The following is a 17830-nucleotide window of genomic DNA, read 5'->3' on the forward strand; positions in this document are numbered from 1 at the left end:
ATTTTTCTCCTGTGCAATAATTGGTGTACAACATAAATGTGCGTTTGTCTGGCGAGGTGAAGGACGGCGCGCTCTCCAGCGCCCAAATGGATCACAGCTCGGCGCTTCTGGACCCAGACTCACCGCCGAACACCCCCCAGGTGGATACGACAAACTGACCCTGAAGGATGGAAAAGGTGAGGTAAGTCAACAGCTACAACAAATATCCTTCAAAGGCACACACTATCAGCAACACATTCAGGTCTGAATTTAAGCTTTATGTAAATGAGCAGCTTCTCACAACAGGTGGAGGATCATCAGTCCGTACGCCACAGCAGTGAGAAGCAAACTGCACAATTCTCATCAATATTCAAATATACTGCGTAACAAAATACCAAATTACTGTTAACACTTATTCAGACAATCATCACCTCTGATGTGTGCTGACAGCATGTGTCCCTCACCTGTCCTCCTTCACAGGCACGATGTGTCAAACCCTGGCGCGGTCCCCAGCGTCTCACAAACGAACGTCACAAGGTCGAGTTCCCGGCAATTCTGCTCGAATTACTCATGGCTTAAATGCAGAACGCCATCTCATTATCTGCTTCAGCTGAAAGTCTTTAAGTCTGCATGTGAGCATCATCCACAGGTGCTGCAAATCATGCTGATGAGGGTGAAGGACTCTTCTGCCAGCACCTTCTCCACAGACAAAAACCAGTTTGCATACCACCTGGAGAGCAAAGAAAAGAAAACAACACAAAAACATCCAGCCAAACCCCCCAACACACAACATTTTCTGTCTGAAGTTAATACTTTAAAGCAGAGAACGGAGTTAGCTAGCTCGCTAGTTAGCAGTCAGCTAACTCACTGTGTCCGCGTACATGAGACAACGATGTTACTTTTAACACAAGTTTAGACTCACAATCTTAGTTTGTTAAAGTGTGGTACTTCCCACCAATGGGATAAGTAACGTTAAATGGTGCTTTCAAGCAGACTACAGTCACAAAAACACTTACCAGCCGTCGCTTCTAACAAAGCCGAGTTGCGATCTTCCTGACTCCCATTGCTCGCCGGTCGGTCCGTAAACAGTGTTCCTGCAGTTGAACCGTTTCCAGCCCTTACGGTCCGACCTACTCCGGTCATTGTGGTCCTGTAATCACTTTTAAGCTTTTTCAGCTGTTCTCTGAGTTGCTGTAATGTCCGGTGAGCTGAGTGCGGCCAAAGACTAGGAGATTTTCTCATTTCGGATCGCTTCATCCACCAAACACAAATGTCCGCAACTCATCCACAGACCACGGTGTGGTTTTGTGCGAGTAAAAAAAAAAAAAAACGCAGTGAAACGAAAGAAAATGACGGTCGCTGTAACGCCGCTGTGACTATTTAAAAATGGTGGGTTTTGATTTTCGTCTCGGACGGCGCGCTCATGACTCGTCCAGTGACGACATTCTCTGACCAATCAGTGGCCGGCAGCCTATTGACGTCACATTTTAGTATCGGCTCGGCTCGCTTGGAACCGATCCTGAGCAGGTACTAAAAAAAGCACCCAGTACCAGGTACTAACCCTAGTGGAAAAGCAAAAAAAACGAGTAGAGTTGAGCCGAGTAGTGCCGAGTAGTGCTACTTTTGTGAAGAAGAAAAGCGCCATAGGTTGTAGCAGTTTTCTAGCTTGGCAGATAGTTATGGAGGAAATCACTGAAGAAATGAACACATTGAAAATATGGTGTGACTGAAACAAACTGTCATTAAACTTAAATAACACAAAACTAATGATATCTGGGAACTACAGAACAAATGAGCAAGTACAAATACAGATAGATGGGGTTCAGATTGAAAGGGTTAATGAATATGAATTCCTTGGGGCAGTAATAGATGAGAAAATCAGTTGGAAACCACACATCAGATATATACAATCAAATTCTCAAGAAGCATTCCAGCGTTTAAAAAAGCATGTTCTGGATCACAAATCACTCTGCACTTATTTATTTTATGTTCAAAATAAATCTTCAAATAAATAGTTCAACAGTAAACATCCAGGAGTCACCAGGTAAGTTTGAGATGTTCACTGTGAGGATCACTGTGAGACGACAATATATAAATAAAAATAAATGAAAAAAAGTACAATTTGTAAAGCATTTGCTTCTTTTATGTCCGCAAACGCTGAGTCATTAATTATTATACTGAACACAAATGCACACAACAGGCAGTGTTGCCACAGTTAATTTGAAAAAGTAATCCAATTACTGATGACTGATTACTCCTTGAAAAAGTAACTTAGTTACTTTACTGATTACTCATTTGTAAAAGTAACTAAGTTAGATTACTAGTTACTTTTTAGTTACTTTCCCCAGCTGCCGACAACAACTGACTCTACCACCTCAACATGACAATGAAACCTGTTTTGCTAAAACTCACTTTATACAACCCCTGGCAAAAATTATAGAATCACCGGCCTCAGAGGATGTTCATTCAGTTGTTTAATTTTGTAGAAAAAAAGCAGATCACAGACATGACACAAAACTAAAGTCATTTCAAATGGCAACTTTCTGGCTTTAAGAAACACTATAAGAAATCAAGAAAAAAAGATTGTGGCAGTCAGTAACGGTTACTTTTTTAGACCAAGCAGAGGAAAAAAATATGGAATCACTCAATTCTGAGGAAAAAATTATGGAATCACCCTGTAAATTTTCATCCCCCAAATTAACACCTGCATCAAATCAGATCTGCTCATTGACATTGACCCTATGTGTCTTTTTGCAAGGAATGTTTTTGCAGTTTTTGCTCTATGGCAAGATGCATTATCATCTTGAAAAATAATTTCATCATCCCCAAACATCCTTTCAATTGTCCAAAATATCAACATAAACTTGTGCATTTATTGATGATGTAATGACAGCCATCTCCCCAGTGCCTTTACCTGACATGCAGCCCCATATCATCAATGACTGTGGAAATTTACATGTTCTCTTCAGGCAGTCATCTTTATAATCTCATTGGAAAGGCACCAAACAAAAGTTCCAGCATCATCACCTTGCCCAATGCAGATTCGAGATTCATCACTGAATATGACTTTCATCCAGTCATCCACAGTCCACAATTGCTTTTCCTTAGCCCATTGTAACCTTGTTTTTTTCTGTTTAGGTGTTAATGATGCCTTTCGTTTAGCTTTTCTGTATGTAAATCCCATTTCCTTTAGGCGGTTTCTTACAGTTCGGTCACAGACATTGACTCCAGTTTCCTCCCATTCGTTCCTCATTTGTTTTGTTGTACATTTTTCGATTTTTGAGACATATTGCTTTAAGTTTTCTGTCTTGACGCTTTGATGTCTTCCTTGGTCTACCAGTATGTTTGCCTTTAACAACCTTCCCATGTTGTTTGTATTTGGTCCAGAGTTTAGACACAGCTGACTGTGAACAACCAACATCTTTTGCAACATTACGTGATGATTTACTCTCTTTTAAGAGTTTGATAATCCTCTCCTTTGTTTCAATTGACATCTCTCGTGTTGGAGCCATGATTCATGTCAGTCCACTTGGTGCAACAGCTCTCCAAGGTGTGTTCACTCCTTTTTAGATGCAGACTAACAAGCAGATCTGATATGATGCAGGTGTTAGTTTTGGGGATGAAAATTTACAGGGTGATTCCATAATTTTTTCCTCAGAATTGAGTGATTCCATATTTTTTTTCCTCTGCTTGGTCTAAAAAAGTAACCGTTACTGACTGCCACAATCTTTTTTTCTTGATTTCTTATAGTGTTTCTTAAAGCCAGAAAGTTGCCATTTGAAATGACTTTAGTTTTGTGTCATGTCTGTGATCTGCTTTTTTTCTACAAAATTAAACAACTGAATGAACATCCTCCGAGGCCAGTGATTCCATAATTTTTGCCAGGGGTTGTAGTCACCCTTTCTTGACTTCAATGTAAATGAATACTTGTTTTCTAAAAAGTAAAAGACCTCTTTCTTGACCTCATATTTAACTGTTGACAGCACTGTAACAGTAAAACTTGCAATTTCTAACCTACATTGTTTATAAATGTAACTATTAAATTCTTTCTAACATTTTTCTAACATTTAAATTCTCTCTAAACATTTTACTTGTCAAAATTATTATTTTAAATAGTATTAGTAGTTGTAGTAAAAAAAAGGCTTCAAAACTGGACCTTTAATCTAGGGGTGTTGCTGGGGGGGCGCATCCTTGCCCCATGCCCCCATTCCATCTGGATTCGCCCCTGCTTTGGTGTTTGAGCACAAAGAATGGATAACATTTATTTATGAAGAAAACATGACCAGATTTACAGGTAAGAAAGTTTTATTGTGTTTTCACATCATGCGCTCCTCAGAAAGAGAGTTTAAGTGCATTCAAGTGGAAAACAGTGTTAGCTGTTGACGCATCGCGGTGGATCAGCTGTTTTTAACCAGCAGATATGGAGCGGCTCAGCTCAGAATTCTAAATAAAGGAGGAAAAAAGCATAAAAATGTCTTTGTAAAGCTCAGTGCAGGTGTGCTGTTGTCACCGCGCTTTAAGAGGTGAGGACGAGTCGAAGCTGCTACAAAAAACCTTGGAAGAAAAGCTCACAGCTCGCTTAAAGTGGGTAGTTCAGTCGAACCCCGACCCCCTGCCCACGGACCAAGTTTAATGCTGCTATCGACCCACAATGCAAAAATAATAGTAACGCACAGTGACTTGGAGAAGTAACTTTAATATGATTACTGATTTGGAAAGATTAATGCGTTGGATTACTCGTTACTAAAAAAAAGTGGTTAGAGTAACGCGTTACTAAGTAACGCGTTACTAAGTAACGCGTTACCGGCATCACTGCATTCAGTGTTGGTTTTCGTCCTTGCTGCTTACGTGTAGAAAGTTCTCCAGATTCTTTAAATCTGATTATATTGTGGACTGTAGATGATGGAATCCCAAAATTCATTGCAATTGAACGTTGAGAAACATTGTTCTTAAACTGTTGGACTATTTTTTTCATGCGGTTGTCCACAAAGTGGTGATCTTCACCCCATCTTTGCTTGTGAACGGCTGAGACTTTTGAGGATGCTCCTTTTATACCCAATCATGACACTCACCTGTTTCCAATTAGGTGTTCTTTGAGCATTCATCAACTTTCCCAGTCTTTTCTTGCCCCATCCCAACTTTTTTTGAAAGTGTTGCAGGCATCCATTTCAAAATGAGCAAATATTTGCAAAAAAACAAAGTTTATCAGTTTGAACATTAAATATCTTGTCTTTGTGGTGTATTCAATTGAATATAGGTTGAAGAGGATTTGCAAATCATTGTATTCTGTTTTTATTTACATTTTACACAACGTCCCAACTTCATTGGAATTGAGGTTGTACAACTTTGTTCTTTACAGTTCCAGTCCAGCTCTGTTGTATTTATCATTTAGTTACTGTATAAACTATGTACATAGAACATAAAAAAGGGTCTTTATTAAATGGTTTTAATGAATGAAATGTCATTTTTTACATTATTTTTCACACCATACACAACATATAACTGCCATTGGTTGAGATTTACTGTTTCATTTTCATGTCCATTAGCTAAAGGAAGTTCTCAGCCTTGAAGACTGACAGGCGTCACATCATGTTTACAGTGAGGAAAATAAGTATTTGAACACCCTGCGATTTTGCAAGTTCTCCCACTTAGAAATCATGGAGGGGTCTAAAATTTTCATGTTAGGTACATGTCCACTGTGAGAGACATGATCCATCCATCCATCCATCCATTTTCGTCCGCTTTATCCAGAGTCGGGTCGCGGGGGCAGCAGCTCAAGCAAAGCCGCCCAGACCTCCCGATCCACACACACCTCCTCCATCTCCTCCGGGGGAACCCCAAGTCGTTCCCAAGCCAGCTGAGAGATGTAGTCCCTTCAGTGTGTCCTGGGTCTTCCCCGGGGCCTCCTCCCAGTGGGACGTGCCCGGAACAGCTCTCCAGCAAGGCGTCCAGGGGGCATCCGGAAAAGATGCCCAAGCCACCTCAACTGACTCCTTTCGACGTGGAGGAGCAGCGGCTCGACTCCGAGCTCCTCCCGAGTGACCGAGCTCCTCACCCTATCTCTAAGGGAGCACCCAGCCACCCTGCGGAGGAAACTCATCTCGGCCGCTTGTACTCGCAATCTCGTTCTTTCGGTCATGAGCCAAATCTCATGACCATAGGTGAGGATCGGAACGTAGATCGATTGGTAAATCGAGAGCTTTGCCCACCTACTCCGCTCTCTCTTCACCACGACGGTCCGATACAGCGACCACATCACTGCAGATGCTGCATCGATCCGTCTATCGATCTCACGCTCCAACCGTCCGTCACTCGTGAACAAGACCCCGAGATACTTAAACTCCTCCACTTGAGGCAAGGACACTCCACCGACCTGAAGAGGGCAAAGCACCTTTTTCCGGTTGAGAACCATGGCCTCGGATTTGGAGGTGCTGATCTTCATCCCGGACGCTTCACACTCGGCTGCAAACCGCCCCAGTGCAGGCTGAAGGTCCTGATTTGACGAAGCCAACAGAACCACATCGTCCGCAAACAGCAGAGACGAGATTCTGTGGTTCCCAAACCAGACCCCCTCTACACCCTGGCTGCACCTAGAAATTCTGTCCATAAAAATAATGAACAGAACCGGTGACAAAGGGCAGCACTGGCGTAGGCCAACGTGCACTGGAAACAGGTTTGACTTACTACCGGCAATGTGAACCAAGCTCCTGCTACGGTTGTACAGGGACTGGATAGCCCTTAGCAAAGGACCCCGGACCCCGTACTCCTGGAGCACTCCCCACAGGGTGCGCCGAGGGACACTGTCGAATGCCTTCTCCAGATCCACAAAACACATGTGGACTGGTTGGGCAAACTCCCATGAACCCTCGAGCACCCGATGGAGTGTGTAGAGTTGGTCCAGTGTGCCGCGACCAGGACGAAAACCACACTGCTCCTCCTGAATCCGAGGTTCGACCATCGGTCGAATTCTCCTCTCCAGTACTCTGGAATAGACCTTACCGGGGAGGCTGAGGAGTGTGATCCCCCTATAGTTGGAACACACCCTCCGGTACCCCTTCTTAAACAGAGGGACCACCACCCCGGTCTGCCAATCCAGAGGCACTGTCCCCGATCGCCACACGATGTTGCAGAGGCGTGTCAGCCAAGACAGCCCCACAACATCCAGAGACTTAAGGTACTCAGGACGGATTTCATCCACCCCAGGAGCCTTGCCACCGAGGAGCTTTCTAACCACCTCTGTGACTTCGGCCTGGGTAATGGATGAGTCCGCCTCCGAGTCCCCAGTCTCTGCTTCCTCTTCGGAAGACGTGACGATGGGATTGAGGAGATCCTCGAAGTACTCCTTCCACTGCCCGACAACATCCCCAGTCAGGGTCAACAGCTCCCCACCCACACCGTAAACAGTGCTGGTGGAGAGCTGCTTCCGCCTCCTGAGGCGTCGGATGGTTTGCCAGAATCTCTTCGAGGCCGACCGATAGTCCTCCTCCATAGCCTCCCCGAACTCCTACCAGACCCGAGTTTTTGCATCTGCGACCGCACGGGCTGCGGCACGCTTGGCCTGCCGGTACCTGTCAGCTGCCTCTGGGGTCCCACCTACCAACAAAGATAAGTAGGACTCCTTCTTCAGCTTGATGGCATCCCTTACTTCCGGTGTCCACCACCGGGTTTGGGGATTGCCGCCGCGACAGGCACCAGAGACCTTGCGACCACAGCTATGAGCAGCTGCATTGACAATGGAGATGGAGAACATGGTCCACTCGGACTCCATGTCTCCAACCTCCCCCGGGATCTGGGAGAAGCTCTCCCAGAGGTGGGAGTTGAAGACCTCGCTGACAGAGGGTTCCGCCAGTCGTTCCCAGCAGACCCTCGTGATACGTTTGGGCCTGCCAGGTCTTACCGGCTTCCTACCCTCCCAGAGGATCCAACTCACCACCAGGTGGTGATCAGTCGACAGCTCTGCCCCTCTCTTCACTCGAGTCTCCGAGACACGTGGCCGAAGGTCAGATGATACGACTACAAAGTCGATCATCGACCTCCGGCTCAGGGTGTCCTGGTGCCACGTGCACTTATGGACACCCTTGTGCTCGAACATGGTGTTCGTGATGGACAAACTGTGACTAGCACAGAAGTCCAACAACTGAACACCACTCAGGTTCAGATTGGAGAGGCCGTGCTTCCCGATCACCCCCCTCCAGGTCTCACTGTCGCCGCCCACGTGGGCATTGAAATCCCCCAGGAGAACAATGGAGTCCCCAGTCGGAGCGCTATCTAGTACCCCTCCCAGTGACTCCAGGAAGGTCAGGTACTCTGCACTGCTGCTTGGCCCGTAGGCCGAGACAATGGTGAGAGACCTGTCCCCGACCCGAAGGCGTAGGGACGCGACCCTCTCGCTCACCGGAGTGAACTCCAACACTTGGCGACTGAGCTGGGGAGCAATAAGCAATGCGACCCCAGCTCTCCGCCTCTCCCCATGGGCGACGCCAGAAAAATGAAGCGTCCAGCCCCTCTCCAGAAGTTGGGTACCAGAGCGCAAGCTGTGCGTGGAGGTGAGCCCGACTATCTCTAGTCGGTATCTCTCAACCTCCCGCACAAGCTCAGGCTCCTTCCCCCCTAGCGAGGTGACATTCCACGTCCCAACAGCCAGGGGCTGTGAGCATGGACCGGGCTGCCGGGCCACCCGCCCTCGACCGCCACCCAATCCTCTCTGCACCCGACCCCCATGGCCCCCTCTGCAGGTGGTGAACCCACAGGAGGGAGACATGATCTAAAAAAAAAAAAAAAAAATCCGGAAATCACAATGTATGATTTTTTTAATAATTTATTTGTATGTTTCTGCTGCAAATAAGTATTTGAGCAGCAGGGATTTTTGGTCCACTCCTCCATACAGCTCCCTCCAAAGATTTTCTATCGAGTTCAGGTCTGGAGACTGGCCAGGTCACTCCAAGACCTTGAAATGCTTCTTATGGAGCCCCTCCTTAGTTGTCGTGGCTGTGTGTTTGGGGTCATTGTCATGCTGGAAGACCCAGCCATGACCCATCTTCAATGCTCTGACTGAGGGAAGGAGGTTGCTTGCAAAAATCTCACAATACATGACCCCATCCATCCTCCCTTCAATACAGTGCAGTCGTCCTGTCCCCTTTGCAGAAGAGCACCCATAGAGTATGATGTTTCCACCACAATGCTTCACCGTTGGGATGGTTTTCTTGGGGTTGTTCTCATCCTCTAAACATGGTAAGTGGAGTTGATTCCAAAAAGCTCTATTCTGGTCTCATCTGACCACATGACCTTCTCCCATGCCTCCTCTGGATCATCCAGATGGTCACTGGTGAACTTCAAACAGGCCTGGACATGTGCTGGCTTGAGCAGGGGGACCTTACTGCCCTGCAGGATTTTAAACCATGACAGCATCATGTGTTACTAATGTAATCTTTGTGACTGTGGTCCCAGCTCTCTTCAGGTCATTGACCAGGTCCTCCTGTGTAGTTCTGAGCTTTCTCAGAATCATCCTTACCCCACAAAGTGAGATCTTGCATGGAATTCCAGACCGAGGGAGACTGACAGTCATCTTGTGTTTCTTCCACTTTCTAATAAATAATCATAACTGTTGTTGTCTTCTACCAAGCTGCTTGTCTGTTGTCCTGTAGTCCATCCCAGCCTTGTGCAGGTCTACAGTTTTGTCCCTGGTGTCCTTAGACAGCTCTTTGGTCTTGGCTATGGTGGACAGGTTGGAGTGTGATTGATTGAGTGTGTGAACAGGTGTCTTTTATACAGGTAACAAGTTCAAACAGGTGCAATTAATACAGGTAAAGAGTGCAGAATAAGAGGACTTCTTAAAGAAAAATTAACAGGTCTGTGAGAGCCAGAATTCTTGGTGGTTGGTAGGGGGTCAAATACTTATTTGCAGCAGTAACATACAAATAAATTATTTAAAAAAATCATACATTGTGATTTCTGGATTTTTTTTAAGATTATGTCTCTCACAGTGGACATGCACCTAAGATGAAAGTTTCAGACCCCTCCATGATTTCTAAGTGGGAGAACTTGCAAAACTGCAGGGTGTTCAAATACTTATTTTCCTCACTGTATGACATCAGTGTTCGCACATTTCACATTGTAAATTACCCACATCTCATGGTTGTGGTTACCATTTGCGAAGGTAAATAAAGTGCATTCACTGTTGAAAGCAGACACTTTACAATGATGACTTACATTCAACCATTCACACACTGACATCAGGCTGCTGCCACACAAGGCAGTAAACTACACAAGAACAACTTCTGGATTAAGAGCCTTGACAGACCCGGTTTGGTGGCAGAACTGAACCTATGATGTTCTGGTTACAAGGCCTTTGGCCTTTCATTTAGACCAAAAGATTATTTATTTATTTAACAGCAAAATGTTCTCATCTAATGAAATAAAAATGGAGTGTAATAGTGCCTGACATTTACTGTCAAGTTACAGTAAAATGTCCTTTAAAAACAGTTTTCTTTACACACACTGAACGTTTCCAAGTCAGTGAATACTAGCGCGTTGCCTGTGGGGATCCATGGGCTCGAGATTGGGTAGTGTTTATAAAATAGGTAGCTGACATTTTTCAATGGTGGCAATAAATTATGCAGTTTCTATAATGAGTTGGAATGGTGAGCAGGTCCATAATTTTTTTTAGAACTTTAGACTTCAACAGATTTTAAAAGAACTCAACCCTTTTATTTCTTGTTAATTATGTAATTTTTGAATGTTAATTTACTGTCTTAATGTATTTTCTTATTGTTTAGGTTCTTGTTATCATATACACTATTATTAATTTGTGTATGTCGGGGACATGAACAAGCGAAGCTCTTCAGCATCTCTTCATGTCATTTAGGTCCTTCAGACTTTTATTTCAGTAAATGCTTCAGGGGAGCATTAGCATGGCTAAAAACCTTCAGCTTCTGGGGACCTGACCCCCCCCATTTTAAGCATTTTTCTTTATTTGCCTTTCACATGCCCGGAAAGTCCTTACCATCTCATTTACGTCCTTCACACTTTATTTTCAGTAAAGGCTTCTGGGGAGCATTAGCATGGCTAAAAGCCTTCAGCTTCTCCCCGTCACTACAACCCTCTTAACCTCTTGCCACTTTAAGCATTTTTAAATGTAAATGTGAATTAATAAACAGAGACGGTGGTGGAAGATATCAAACGCACAATAGTTTTCACTCATGGTAATGGCAAAATGACACTTAACCTGTGGGTCTAGTGGTTAAGTGTGGGGTTTGAAACCAGAGGATCCTCGGTTCAGTCAAACTACAAAAAAATAAATCAGTAACAATAAAAACACTGTTAAACTTACCATTTGGTACTTAACTTTTCCCATAATGCCCCTGGCGGCCCCCTGCATTTCCCAGAGTGCCAGCAGAGTTCCGGCGTCTCACAGCAGGTGTAAACAATGACTAAAGAGGATGTGGATGGTGTTGATCCAGCGAATTCACGGGTGATTATGATGACGACAAGTTCTCTCAAATTGAGATGGCTATCTACAGGAGGTGTAGCACCTGTGAACTTCTGCTGTGCCCCAAAATTGTCTTGTCCATGCTTCACAACCTTTGTTTACATTGTGCCCTGAACCAGAACTATGCTGAAACTAATCTTTTGTGTGAGTCATGGTCTGTGAGCCCATGCGAGATTCACAATGGCGAAACATTGAATGAACTACAATAACATTTAAAACCCAGAACTCCCATGGTGCAGCACATCTATTATTCACTGTTGTTAGCTATTGTCGCTAATTTCTACAAAAATATTAGTCCTATCAATTTTCTGTTTTCAGTGTTCATCCTTGACCCAAAATACATGAGCATACCAAACAGCCAGTGTTGCCACAGTTACTTTGAAAAAGTAATCCAATTACTGATTACTCCTTGAAAAAGTAACTTAGTTACTTTACTGATTACTCAATTGTAAAAGTACGTAACTAAGTTAGATTACCAGTTACTTTTTTAGTTACTTTCCCCAGCTGCCAGCAACAACCCTCTGCCACCTCAACATGACAGTGATACCTGTTTTGCCAAAACTCACTTTATAGTCACCCTTTCTTGACTTCAATGAAAATAAATACTTGTTTTATAAAAAGTAAAATAAAGACCTCTTTCTTGACCTCATATTTAACTGATGACAGCACTGTAACAGTAAAACTTGCAATTTCTAACCTACATTGTTTATAAATATAATTATTAAATTCTTTCTAACATTTAAATTCTCTGTAAACATTTTATTTGTCAAAATTATTATTATCATAAGTAGTATTAGTATTTGTAGTAAAAAAAAAAGGCTTCAAAACTGGACCTTTAATCTAGGAGTGTTTTGGGGGGGGGCACATCCTTGCCCCACGCCCCCATTCCATCTGGATTCGCCCCTGCTTTGGCGTTTGAGCACAAAGAATGGATAACATTTATTTATGCAGAAAACAGGACCAGATTTACAGGTAAGAAAGTTTTATTGCGTTTTCACATCATGTGGTCCTCAGAATGAGAGTTTAGGTGCATTTGAGTGGAAAAAAGTGTTAGTTGTTGACGCGTCGCAGAGGATCAGCTGTTTTTAGCAGCAGATACGGAGCAGCTCAGCTCAGAATTCTAAATAAAGGAGGAAAAAAGCATAAAAATGTCTTTGTAAAGCTCAGTGCAGGTGTGCTGTTGTCACCGTGCTTTAAGAGGTGAGGACGAGTCGTAACTGCCGCAGAAAACTGCGGATGAAAAGCTCACAGCTCACTTAAAGTGGGCAGTTCAGTCGAACCCCGACCTCCTGCCCACGGACCAAATTTAATGCTGCTATTGACCCACAATGAAAAATAATAGTAACGCACAGTGACTTGGAGAAGTAACTTTAATCTGATTACTGATTTGGCAAGGTTAACGTGTTTGATTACTTGTTACTAAAAAAAGTGGTTAGATTGGAGCAATGCGTTACTAAGTAACCCATTACCGGCATCACTGACAACAGGCAACAACTTAATGCTAACTTTAACATTGGAAATGCCATAGACATGCTAACGTGTTAGCGTCGCTCCCGTATTTAAGTTATAAAATATATCTACAAGTATCAACTGTTTCAATCAATCAATCAATTTTTTTATATAACGCCAAATCACAACAAACAGTTGCCCCAAGGCGCTTTATATTGTAAGGCAAGGCCATACAATAATTATGTAAAACCCCAACGGTCAAAACGACCCCCTGTGAGCAAGCACTTGGCTACAGTGGGAAGGAAAAACTCCCTTTTAACAGGAAGAAACCTCCAGCAGAACCAGGCTCAGGGAGGGGCAGTCTTCTGCTGGGACTGGTTGGGGCTGAGGGAGAGAACCAGGAAAAAGACATGCTGTGGAGGGGAGCAGAGATCGATCACTAATGATTAAATGCAGAGTGGTGCATACAGAGCAAAAAGAGAAAGAAACAGTGCATCATGGGAACCCCCAGCAGTTTACTCTATAGCAGCATAACTAGGGATGGTTCAGGGTCACCTGATCCAGCCCTAACTATAAGCTTTAGCAAAAAGGAAAGTTTTAAGCCTAATCTTAAAAGTAGAGAGGGTGTCTGTCTCCCTGATCTGAATTGGGAGCTGGTTCCACAGGAGAGGAGCCTGAAAGCTGAAGGCTCTGCCTCCCATTCTACTCTTACAAACCCTAGGAACTACAAGTAAGCCTGCAGTCTGAGAGCGAAGCGCTCTATTGGGGTGATATGGTACTACGAGGTCCCTAAGATAAGATGGGACCTGATTATTCAAAACCTTATAAGTAAGAAGAAGAATTTTAAATTCTATTCTAGAATTAACAGGAAGCCAATGAAGAGAGGCCAATATGGGTGAGATATGCTGTCTCCTTCTAGTCCCCGTCAGTACTCTAGCTGCAGCATTTTGAATTAACTGAAGGCTTTTTAGGGAACTTTTAGGACAACCTGATAATAATGAATTACAATAGTCCAGCCTAGAGGAAATAAATGCATGAATTAGTTTTTCAGCATCACTCTGAGACAAGACCTTTCTGATTTTAGAGATATTGCGTAAATGCAAAAAAGCAGTCCTACATATTTGTTTAATATGCGCTTTGAATGACATATCCTGATCAAAAATGACTCCAAAATTTCTCACAGTATTACTAGAGGTCAGGGTAATGCCATCCAGAGTAAGGATCTGGTTAGACACCATGTTTCTAAGATTTGTGGGGCCAAGTACAATAACTTCAGTTTTATCTGAGTTTAAAAGCAGGAAATTAGAGGTCATCCATGTCTTTATGTCTGTAAGACAATCCTGCAGTTTAGCTAATTGGTGTGTGTCCTCTGGCTTCATGGATAGATAAAGCTGGGTATCATCTGCGTAACAATGAAAATTTAAGCAATACCGTCTAATAATACTGCCTAAGGGAAGCATGTATAAAGTGAATAAAATTGGTCCTAGCACAGAACCTTGTGGAACTCCATAATTAACTTTAGTCTGTGAAGAAGATTCCCCATTTACATGAACAAATTGTAATCTATTAGACAAATATGATTCAAACCACCGCAGCGCAGTGCCTTTAATACCTATGGCATGCTCTAATCTCTGTAATAAAATTTTATGGTCAACAGTATCAAAAGCAGCACTGAGGTCTAACAGAACAAGCATAGAGATGAGTCCACTGTCCGAGGCCATAAGAAGATCATTTGTAACCTTCACTAATGCTGTTTCTGTACTATGATGAATTCTAAAACCTGACTGAAACTCTTCAAATAGACCATTCCTCTGCAGATGATCAGTTAGCTGTTTTACAACTACCCTTTCAAGAATTTTTGAGGGAAAAGGAAGGTTGGAGATTGGCCTATAATTAGCTAAGATAGCTGGGTCAAGTGATGGCTTTTTAAGTAATGGTTTAATTACTGCCACCTTAAAAGCCTGTGGTACATAGCCAACTAACAAAGATAGATTGATCATATTTAAGATCGAAGCATTAAATAATGGTAGGGCTTCCTTGAGCAGCCTGGTAGGAATGGGGTCTAATAAACATGTTGATGGTTTGGATGAAGTAACTAATGAAAATAACTCAGACAGAACAATCGGAGAGAAAGAGTCTAACCAAATACCGGCATCACTGAAAGCAGCCAAAGATAACGATACATTTTTGGGATGGTTATGAGTAATTGTTTCTCTAATAGTTAAAATTTTGTTAGCAAAGAAAGTCATGAAGTCATTACTAGTTAAAGTTAATGGAATACTCAGCTCAATAGAGCTCTGACTCTTTTCAGCCTGGCTACAGTGCTGAAAAGAAACCTGGGGTTGTTCTTATTTTCTTCAATTAGTGATGAGTAGAAAGATGTCCTAGCTTTACGGAGGGCTTTTTTATAGAGCAACAGACTCTTTTTCCAGGCTAAGTGAAGATCTTCTAAATTAGTGAGACGCCATTTCCTCTCCAACTTACGGGTTATCTGCTTTAAGCTACGAGTTTGTGAGTTATACCACGGAGTCAGGCACTTCTGATTTAAAGCTCTCTTTTTTAGAGGAGCTACAGCATCCAAAGTTGTCTTCAATGAGGATGTAAAACTATTGACGAGATACTCTATTTCACTTACAGAGTTTAGGTAGCTACTCTGCACTGTGTTGGTATATGGCATTAGAGAACATAAAGAAGGAATCATATCCTTAAACCTAGTTACAGCGCTTTCTGAAAGACTTCTAGTGTAATGAAACTTATTCCCCACTGCTGGTTTCAGAAGACCATAACAAGTCAGTTAAACATAAAACAACATTATTCACAGACATATGCCCTTTAGGGTTTAGTAGGGAAAAAAGGAAGAGAATGCAAAATAAAAACCCATACTCTCATGAGTGCCACTAGCTTAGCTTATGGCAAGCTAAAAGTGGACACTTTTGTTTCAGCCGAACAACTAACCAGTTTCTGGGTATACTGTGTTAGTATGTGCCCGCGGCCGACGTGCTTGATGAATTCCTGCACAAAAAGTAGTTCCCAGACCTGCGATGACAGACAAAAACATCAGGAGTATATTTGGCACAAGAACTTGTGTATCTCGTGTGTCTTCACGCCTAAATGATCATAAGTCAATACTCACACTCATCCAGCAGCATCTTCTCATGTCAGCAAATTCAGAACTGGGTCAGGCGAAAGTAGTCCAGTGAGCTATCCCACAATGCCAAAATAGGAGAGATGTCGCTCCAGCAATAGTGGCACGCTGAGCAGGGTGATAAAAACCAACAGCTTTGCTTCAAAGGCCCCTTGCTACCCAACAAGATGCCTGATGAAAAAAAAAAGCAGGCATCTGCCAAAAAGCCAGCTTTTTTTGCCAGCTTGCACTTGGCCAATACGGACGCACTTTTCTTGTCTCCCTCCCTCCTTATCTTTCCTGCTTCTGTGGCATGTTGTCTGTGAGGCTGCAGCTTTGCTCTTCTGGAACGACAAAAATGGATCTGTTAAAGTGGTCTCTGAACGCAACATTCGGGGGCGGAGGACCCGACCTGTCCTGTCGGGACGCATGTGATGGGTTACGTGATGGACTCATGGAGGAGATGGCAGGTCATGTGCCTTTACATGCTTTCTGTGGAGGACGTCGAAGATGTGTACATATTCGGCTTGGTGGTGACCGGCTTTCTGATGTGTGGAGCGGGCACTATGCTGGTTTAGCGGAAAATCAAGAAAGTGGAAGCAGCTTTGATTGGTCCTTCCAGGCTGCCCTACATGATTGATTCGATTGGGAAGGCAGTGGCTGCGCAGTCGGCGGGGGTTAACCGCGCATTGAAAATATCTTGAATAGAATTGCAGCCCTGGAAACCCGCTCTGACCATCTGTGAAGACCACATTCTACATTCAGATGCATTGAGAGCCACTCTGTTCTCAGAACTGTGGAATCTTTCAGGCGTCTGCTAATCTGGCTATTCATTTGGCTTCCCCAAATACAGCTGCACTTCAAGGTCGCTGTGATAAAACCTCCTCAGAAGATCAACACTTAAGCCTCGCTCCCCTGGTCTTCCCCCTCCCTCAGCTTCTCCAGCTCTGACGTTGACTGTGTTCAGGACTGCTTAGGACTGCTCAGACTGCTCAGGGCTGCCCCTCCCCCCTCCAGGATTGTCGGACAAGGCCGTTGACAGCACCAAACAGGCTGCCTCCGGAGTGTTCTGATAAACTGGACCTTTTCAAATCTCGGTTGTCGTCCTGTGTCCTTGTTTTTGTCTGTGTGATTATTGTTTTTCTGTGCTGATGGGGATTTTTTTCCTCATTGCCGCTGTGTAATGCAGCGGCTATGAGGGTTTTTTTTTTCTCCTTTTCCCTCGTGTTTTGCTTTTCATATATATGTTTATGTATCGGGCCAGCCTATGTGTTGTGTGTTGTGTGTGTGTTGTTTGTTATGGGTCGGTGTTGGTTTGCTCAGCCCTGCTGTTGACCAAGGCAGGGATGTACATCTGGAGCTGGCGACTTCTGCTCCTTCTGGCAATTAGGATGGGTTAAATGCAGTAGACATATTTCATTGTGCAGGGAACATGTTCTTCTGTGCATATGACAAGAAAATTCCTTGTCATTTGACATTCTTTCATTACCGCTACAGTAGTTAATGTTTGATCATTTAACAAGTAAGCCCTGAAGTAATTTTAATAATTGTCCATCAGAACACTTTTGAATCAATGTAAGGGCCGCTTCACACATATACATGATTGAGGCCCAATGGTGCACGAAGGAGGATTCGAATGGCACTCGTGAAATTTAGGGGCAGCCAAGAACGCCTAGTACAGCAGTCATCACAACCATTCGGCTACAGCACATGCACTCTACATTTACGTGTCACTTGTGTTGTATGGCTGGCGGGCCTGGCTGCCTTTTTGTTTCTGTCTTTTGTTTTTC

Source organism: Thalassophryne amazonica, chromosome 11, assembly GCF_902500255.1.
Source record: "Thalassophryne amazonica chromosome 11, fThaAma1.1, whole genome shotgun sequence".
In the NCBI taxonomy this organism is placed as follows: domain Eukaryota; kingdom Metazoa; phylum Chordata; class Actinopteri; order Batrachoidiformes; family Batrachoididae; genus Thalassophryne; species Thalassophryne amazonica.